The sequence below is a fragment of the Ptychodera flava genome, chromosome 15 (assembly GCF_041260155.1).
Source record: "Ptychodera flava strain L36383 chromosome 15, AS_Pfla_20210202, whole genome shotgun sequence".
NCBI classification, from domain to species: Eukaryota; Metazoa; Hemichordata; class Enteropneusta; family Ptychoderidae; genus Ptychodera; species Ptychodera flava.
The window spans coordinates 38,148,547-38,157,801 of NC_091942.1; the positions used below are offsets into that span (position 1 = coordinate 38,148,547).

The window sequence follows — 9,255 nt, forward strand, 5'->3', positions numbered from 1 at the left end:
CAGTCTATGTGCACACATTTGAAGGATTCAATTGCAGTGTATGTCAGTCTATGTGCACACATTTGATGGATCCAATTGCAGTGTATGTCAGTCTTGTGCACACATTTGATGGATCCAATTGCAGTGTATGTCAGTCTATGTGCACACATTTGATGGATCCAATTGCAGTGTATGTCAGTCTATGTGCACACATTTGATGGATCCAATTGCAGTGTATGTCAGTCTATGTGCACACATTTGATGGATCCAATTGCAGTGTATGTCAGTCTATGTGCACACATTTGATGGATCCAATTGCAGTGTATGTCAGTCTATGTGCACACATTTGATGGATCCAATTGCAGTGTATGTCAGTCTATGTGCACACATTTGATGGATTCAATTGCAGTGTATGTCAGTCTATGTGCACACATTTGATGGATCCAATTGCAGTGTATGTCAGTCTATGTGCACACATTTGATGGATCCAATTGCAGTGTATGTCAGTCTATGTGCACACATTTGATGGATCCAAATGCAGTGTATGTCAGTCTATGTGCACACATTTGATGGATCCAATTGCAGTGTACGTCAGTCTATGTGCACACATTTGATAGATCCAATTGCAGTGTATGTCAGTCTATGTGCACACATTTGATGGATCCTATTGCAGTGTATATCAGTCTATGTGCACACATTTGATGGATCCAATTGCAGTGTATGTCAGTCTATGTGCACACATTTGATGGATCCAATTGCAGTGTATGTCAGTCTATGTGCACACATTTGATGGATCCAATTGCAGTGTATGTCAGTCTATGTGCACACATTTGATGGATCCAATTGCAGTGTATGTCAGTCTATGTGCACACATTTGATGGATCCAATTGCAGTGTATGTCAGTCTATGTGCACACATTTGATGGATTCAATTGCAGTGTATGTCAGTCTATGTGCACACATTTGATGGATTCAATTGCAGTGTATGTCAGTCTATGTGCACACATTTGATGGATCCAATTGCAGTGTATGTCAGTCTATGTGCACACATTTGATGGATCCAATTGCAGTGTATGTCAGTCTATGTGCACACATTTGAAGGATCCAATTGCAGTTATGTCAGTCTATGTGCACACATTTGATGGATCCAAATGCAGTGTATGAAAATCATGATTCAGACAAATCACTGGGGAACACGAATAAACCATTGTTTCCCTGATTTATAAATGTTTGAATTGTATTCTTTGTCGCAGTGATATGAATCAACAGTAATAAACTCATTATGTAATGAGTTTATCAAACTGACCTGCTATGGACCAGCAACTGTCGTTACACAGTCATTTCAAGTATATATGCCTTATTTGTATTTGTTTTGCTTCTCAAAATATTGAGGGGAGAATACTAGGCAAATAGTTGTACGTCAAAGAATGACTCGGTCGAATTTTGACCCGATCACTCATAACTCTGAATGGTTCTACTCCGGATAAAAAGGACGCGATGCGTACGCTGTTCTACATACTCAGAACGCCCAAATAATCACGTGATGCCGGTACAAACAAACCCACATGTGTACTGAACGCGTATGGAAATACACGTACGTCTGTGCGCGTTTGCGCACATGGCTTTGTTTGTACCGTGGTCGATTCGAATTCCGGGTTTGGCCTATTGTCAACGCACTCGGTAGAACCGTTTATCTGTGTGTTCGATGACCTGGAGATACGGTCATATTGAATACTAAAATACGTCATCATTCTAAATCATATATTATAACCATAAAACGTGTTGTGGTATCTTGTTATTCTGACCTTGCGTTAATAAGTAGCTTAACACCACATAACTCTTGAAAGAACACATTTATTACATGATTGAACGATGGCGTACTCTGTGAAACTTCTTGCTGGTTTACTTTGTGGAGCAGTTGAAGGAACAATAGCTCCTGTAACTTTGATTTTTGTTCAAGAAAATACAATGTCTTTATTTATCATTTGAAGTATGGTGAAATGCAAAACATTGGTCTTTCAAACACAAAGCATTGTTTACATAATATGCAATGTTATTGTTGACAAATTGATTCTAGTCCGAATTCAAATTATGAATTTACTTGTCACGATAATATTGGAAATGACATCCATGAAGGTTGTTTCGAAAAGTTGAGCACCAAGCATTTCGATATGAGAACAAGAAACTGTTTATTACCAACATAACAAAGCTTCTTGAGAAGACATCAAAGTTACACCAAGATTTTGAAATACACTTTATCTTGATGATATTAATGGTGTATCATATTCACATAACTTCATTAGCATGCTGACAGTGTCCAGTGCCAAACACTGCTTTACTGCAAATGGAAACTATGCATTCCATGCACTTTCCAGGAATTTGCAAACTAAGGCTCCATTCACAAATACCTGATGATAGGGCTTGAGGAATCGTATCTGAAATCTTAATTCGTTTTAGACCCCCCCCCCCCCTCAATACCCTCAAACATTAAAATTTCATCACTCTATGTGGTAAAAAAATGTTCGAACCCCTTCTGTTATATGGCCAAACATTTCTTATGCCAGCAATATTAAACTAAAATTTTGATATATTTTTTCAGTATTTTACTCTTTTTATCAACACCAGTCTGTTGTTTTACACCCTATTATGTTGCAATTGGATTTTGTTTGATATGAAAAAGTAGTTTGTGTTGTTTGATTTATTGAAACATGCTGAAATACTGGTCGACTGTGCACAAGCTCAGCTCTACTTGCAGCTAAACAAGATTAAACATACCGTGACGGTATGTACTAAAACACCAAGTTCCGTGCACAACTGTCACCATGCATGGTTGAACATATACCAAAGTTTGGACCTCATCAAAGCTTTTGTAGTGAAATATCAATTGGCTGTGCCTTTCATATAGATTAGGATAGCAGCTTTCCCTTACATTGTGACAATGTAATTTTCATGGGAAAGCAAGAAGGAAAAGGAAAAAGCCATTTTGTCTTGACATCACAAACAAAATGATATATTTGTATTCAGCGAAGGGGATAATTTTTTACACTTTTGCCGTTATTTAACGTCGTCATTTGTACCCTGAGTGACTTTATGCAAGTATTCCAAGTTTTCTTGATATCATAGAACAGATAAAAAAGTGACTTTGTCCCTTTCAGCTTATCAACGCATCCTGTGTATGTAAAATATTTTCAGATTCCACGGTGACCCCTTCATCAAGTGCAAACAGGTCAACCCCCCAGGCTCCAAGATCTGCCATATCTCCCTTGAATTCCTCCAGCTCCCTACCCAGTCTTTGTGAATGTAGCTTAAATGAAAGATTCAGCCAGATATTAGATAAACAACTGTCGCATTCTGTTTGTTGATATGACGTCAACACTGATACCTATGACATCAAATAATATCAGTTCATTTCGTACTAATATAAAAGATCAAGCAGTTTACTGTTTTCACAGCATATCAGTGATATAAACTTGCTGGCAGTTAGAATGTTGATAAAAAATATCAACGATTTCGGTCATGGATAAAAAGCTATAAAAAGCTATAAACATTTCACACAATGTAGCCATGGTAACCAATTCAGCTACACTCGATATGCTGTTCCGTATGTTTTTACGTCAACTCCCTTGAAAGCTAAATTATCGTATTTGAACATCTTTGGTGGTTCATGCTGGCCACTACGAAATATCAGGACTTCCTCTGAGTTCTGGTCTATGTTATTTTGTGCATGTGATGCTGGTAATTCCTGTAACAGGTTACAACAACAACATGCCATTGCAGCGATCAGTGCTAGTACGGAGAACGATATCAGAAGGTATCCTGTCACTCTAATGAAATGATCATTAAATGCCAACATAACTAATCCACTAATGAGTAGACAAACACTGATGAAGACACAAAGCCAGAAACGTAAGCCTGGTCCGCTCTGTTCAGCCTTTTCCATATTTGGCAGTCAGCCAAGTGACGTTTCATCAAACTGTATGTCAAATGTCAATCTCTGTGCATAACGATTAATCATTTGTGACTGTCACATTTCTCCTTCTACGAGTCCGAGCCTTTGCCTATGGTAAATGTTTCTAAGAGAATCAACAGTTCCATGAAGCATTGCGAAGTGTCATCAGACAGTAATGAAACAGTGAGTCAATGCTATCCAACTCTCGCAACTTGGTGCATCCTGTACCATGTAATACGTACGCTGTCATCAGCAGGAATAGCTCACCTTTAGAACCCGTAATTGTCATAAGGCATCACACGTGACACAAACGTTAAGTTGATGTGCTACAGTAGGGTTCAACAATCTGTGATCCATTACCTGTAATGCAGAACAAATGTCCTATTCAAAAATAGTAGTCATTCGACCTTCACAGTGGGTTTCATGCCGACAAACCAATTACAATATTGAAGGAAGTTCAATGACAATGTCAAGTGCATACGTCACTGTACATGTGCGCAGCGGAGGTCATCCAGTGAAGGCCAAGGTAAATCCCTGGCCTGTGTTCAGACGAATTAACCAGACATACGGACCTATACTGACTGCAAAATTGAGCTTTCTGTATGGTTACACGGTCACGTCAGGTCACATACTTCCGACTCCCCGTATTCATATTATAATACTCTCCGTCTTTTGAACCATAAGGTTCGCACGCAAACTGGGTATTTTGACGAAAGGTATGCGACAATCTGATTTTTCTGTGCTGTTGTTTCCAAATGAATAGGCCAGGGAAGCCGTTACCGATTAAATGAACGATATACAGTCGTTGAAGTCTTTCATTATTGACATTTCAATTACTGCTATATTCGTACCAGAAGAATGTTTAACGTGCTGGTTAGTTCGGTGTACAAAAATTAGGATCATGATTTGAAAATAATTGACTGTTAATCATGCGATCGCTACATTGCAGTTGGGAGCATTGCTGCCTGATCTGAACATAGGTAGATTGGATTATAATTAACTTCCTCGATAAACGAATTTGGACAAGCTTCAACCACTTTAGCCGACTGGCCCTGGCTTTATAGTGCCTGACTACTGAGGTTCACTGATGTGAACATCGCCTAAAGTGTAGAATAGACTTACCCATGTCCAATTAGGTCTGCCCCATCCAACAATTGTACATGACGTTCTTGTCGATGCACACCATATAGAATACCAATTAAGTCATCTCATGTAAACCATGGTCACTGTTTAACCGCAGATCACAAGAATGCGTCTGTAACACTGCAAGCCCTGTTCTATTTTAGTGCTTGTGTCGTGACCTTACACGAACTCCAAACCTTGACACCCTAAGTTTGTGTTACTTATTGAATGAGTACCTCTATGCTTGTATCGATTCGTGAAACCCCTGTCTAATACTAAATACTCATATTTATGACTGTATCGCCTTATAATATCTCTGAACATTCTATTGTTCAAACAACATATCACTTGTAAATGCCCTTAGGTCAGTAAATAACACGCATTATTACGGCTGAAAATCATTACATGTGACGCGAAATCGATGTTTACTTTTGAAGTTAAAATTGCTTGAAGATACCTGTCGAAAACTGTGACAATTACGATTCTTTTACGCCCGAGGGTACATTAGCTTCAGGGAAGGGGTGAAGTAGTGATACAGACTGTAAGAATAGCAAGTGATCAAATAAGAAAAACACTGTACAGGAAGGTCGTGCGAGGTCAAGCGAAGAGCTGCAACTCGTATACGTCTGCCCCACACAATCAGAAGTCGAGGATCATAGTCACGACGGATAGATTAGTGAGTGTTCAGTTATTACAGCCGGGGGTTGGCCTGCAGGGGGGGGGGGGGTCACCTTAAATTTGAAACTGCAAATGGGGGGTCATGTATTTTTCAAACAACTCAGAGGGGGGGGGGGGTCACTTAATTTTCATAAGTATCCGTCCGGTCAAAAAGCAGTTTCAGTGTTCAGAAATATTCTGGTGATAAAAATGATTCGCTGGATGATTTCATTCTCTGAAGTCATTTAACTGTAATCTGAACAAAAGTATAACTAGCTGTCACATGAACATCTTACCTTGGCAATTCTGAGGCTTGTCTGAGGGCAATGAACAATTCCTGTTACTTACATATTAGAAATATGGCAAGTTTTGTCAGGGAAAATGTTTAACAGTTACCTGTAGACTACTAGTACCATGAAAAGTGGAATTATACTTTTAAGTGAAATTCCAATATCGTAATTGTTGTCCACATCAGAACTTTCAAATACCCTATTTGAATCAAATACATTTGCATCAACTATCAAACACCTAAAAAAGCACAAATCAATTTATTAGTTTAGCATTGAAAAAAAATTAGGCCCCCTATTCATAGTTTTTTAAAAGACTCCAATGTATAGTGAATCAACATTTCGGTGAAAATTTCAAAATCCAATTTCTTGCACACATATAAACCTTTAACCATCCCAGTCTAACTAAGTACTTTAAAATGAATTATCAAACGTCCATAAACACACAGACTTAAATAGTTTTGTTATGGAAAACAATTATTCATAGTTTCCTCATAGACTACCATCAACATTTCAGTAAAATTCTAAAATAATATTTCTTACACACATATCCATTTGTAACCACCCTAGTCTAATCAAGAGTATATAAATACACAGGTTTACCTTCTTTTGTATTGGAAAAAAATTATTCATACTTTCCTCATAGACTCCCATATATAGTGGATGAACATTTTTGGTGAAATTCCAAAATCAAATTTGTTGTACACATAAGCTTAATATGCACCTTTAACCATCATATTCTAATCAAGTACAATTATGTTAATTATTCAACGTCTGTATATGCACAAGTATAGCAAGTTTTTCATTGGAAAAAAATTATTCACAATTTTATCATAGACTCCCATGTATATTGGATGAAATTTTTTGGTGAAATTCTAAAGTCAATTTTTTGTCCACATACCAGTTGTAACAACCCTATTCCAATGAAGTACATTTATGTCAATTATCAAATATCTATAAATGCATAGATATAGTTTTGTATTGAAAAAGTATTACATAGTTTTCTCATAGACTACCATGTATAGTGAATCAACATTATAAACAGCTGATCAATTGAATCCAATTATAAACATGCGCACGCTTGCGCAAAAATATTGCGATCCACCTGTATTTTCTGTCCAATTCCTTTAGAGGGGTAATTTCAAAATTATAGCGAGTCAGAAGGAGAGAATTGAACATTAACACCTTGTGAGTTTGTAAGGAGGGTCATTTGAAAAAATCTGAGAATTCTTTTTTTTATCGCCCCCCCCCCTCCAGACATGTTTGTGTGTGCAGCTTTACTCAAGCAATGTAGGGGGGGGGGGAGGGGTGTCATGAATTTTTGTCATCATAAATGGGGGTCATCAATTTTTTGGTGCAATGGGTAGGGGGGTCACTTGTTTTGACTGATGCACAGGAAGAATTTGCCGGTCCATCCCCGGCCATAATAACTGAACGCTCCTTATTTCACCACACCTTCCGATTTCCCTATGGTCTAGCTTAGGCATATTGTTTGCATGAATTTTCAATTCAGAGATGGTAAGAGTTTTTTGCTGACGTAACCATAAAACACATTACAATAGATGTGTTAGAAAAGGAATATCAAGTTTTGAATGAATCGAAGAAAAATATTTTTGTTGGGACAGAGAATACGAAAAAGTACACACTATATTAAGTACACATTAGGTGTATATTATGGAAGTTGTCATGAGTATATTATTGTGTGAGTTTTGTTTTCATTTGCCCAGGACCTTGAATATCATGCACCCTGTTATCTCATCCAAAAATATCTGCAATTTTGTCGATTTATTGAACATATCTTTACTTCAATAAATAGTATGGCAGTGGTCAAAGCAGCCTCATATCGTCCAAACTGTAGGGCTTTGCAGAAACAAGATCAGATCTAAACCTGACCGAGCTCGCATTATGCTCTTGATTTGTCCAAAGGGTCTGACACTGCACTCACATGCAAGCGTGACTTCCAAATCTAGGTCTGTAGCCTCTTTTGAATAGTAATATGCACAGTAATATAATATTACAACTTAATATTGTAGCCTATTACCTTACACAAGTAGAAATTAAAGATTTATCAATGTGTTTGGAAACAGCAGCCGAATATCGTAATTAGATCACGTTCAGCAAATAGTACTATAGCCTCAAAGATTTAGTAATAAAATATTGTCGGCTTACTTTAATTGGGAATGCGAATTGTACATTTGGAGTAGAACGTGAATTCAACACCATAGCAGCTATAACAACAAAATCAAAGTGAAAGACTTAATAAATCCAAACGATATATCAGATGGATATATCTGATGGATATCAGATGAAAATGATAGTTTTGTTTTGCCAAATATACAACAAGCCCTTTCCTCTTCTCTAAGCTTTTTGATATATGTGATTGTTGAGTGCAAATGCTGATATGTCGCTAAAAGTCGTGATTAAAAGTTACAGGGTAATAAAATTGTTACAAAAACCGCAATAGTTAGAGTTTGAGTGAGAGACTTGGTTTGAATAATAATGTCAATTTCATTAGATGAAAATATCTTCCACAGATTTGTTAATAGTTTCATATCGAGTTTTATCAATCATGAAACAAATATCCCGCTTTTAAGAGCTTGGTACAACACTGCTTAAACAAATGTTAAACAGTACTTCCTGATCCTGACACAATTTTTTCATTTCTTTAATTCTAAGCGAAGCTTTGTCAACATGATAGAGACTACCAACAAATCACTCTATTAATCTACCAGCTAGACAATACTGATACATAGATACATATGTACATGTCGTATACATACATACATACATACATACATACATACATACATACATACATACATACATACATACATACATACATACATACATACATACATAAGGGCATGCAGACAGACAGACAGACAGACAGACAGACAGACAGACAGACAGACAGACAATCGGTCAGTCAGTCAGTCAGTCAGTCAGATAGAAATAAAAATATAAATATGATAAGTTCTATCAATAGGAGCATAAAGTCTTTCGAGTACTGACATTGGTAATTGACTAGTTTTCCTCAATGAGGATTTTGCTTCAGTAGAATTTCAGAACATAATCAAAAGGGATAAATTCTAACGCATGCGCCATCTATGTCGAATTCAGAAAAAACCCTTCCTGCTCCTTTATCGTGTACATTTTAAGCCACAGTTGCTATGCACATATTCTAGTTAATGATTTATTCATAACAATGATTATCTTAGAACCTCAATTAATCATATCACAGAATGTACTCGTATCCTACATC

General features: G+C 37.1%; 1 long non-coding RNA gene across 1 annotated transcript; it reads right to left on the reverse strand.

Moving 5' to 3' along the window:
* Nucleotides 1-1,816: 1,816 nt before the first annotated feature.
* On the reverse strand, nucleotides 1,817-5,263 carry LOC139152118 (uncharacterized). Its single transcript, XR_011556559.1, has 2 exons — nucleotides 5,050-5,263; nucleotides 1,817-4,287 (listed from the first exon to the last, which is right to left on the reverse strand). It is a non-coding gene; the product is annotated as an uncharacterized lncRNA (long non-coding RNA).
* Between the last annotated feature and the right edge of the window lie 3,992 nt (nucleotides 5,264-9,255).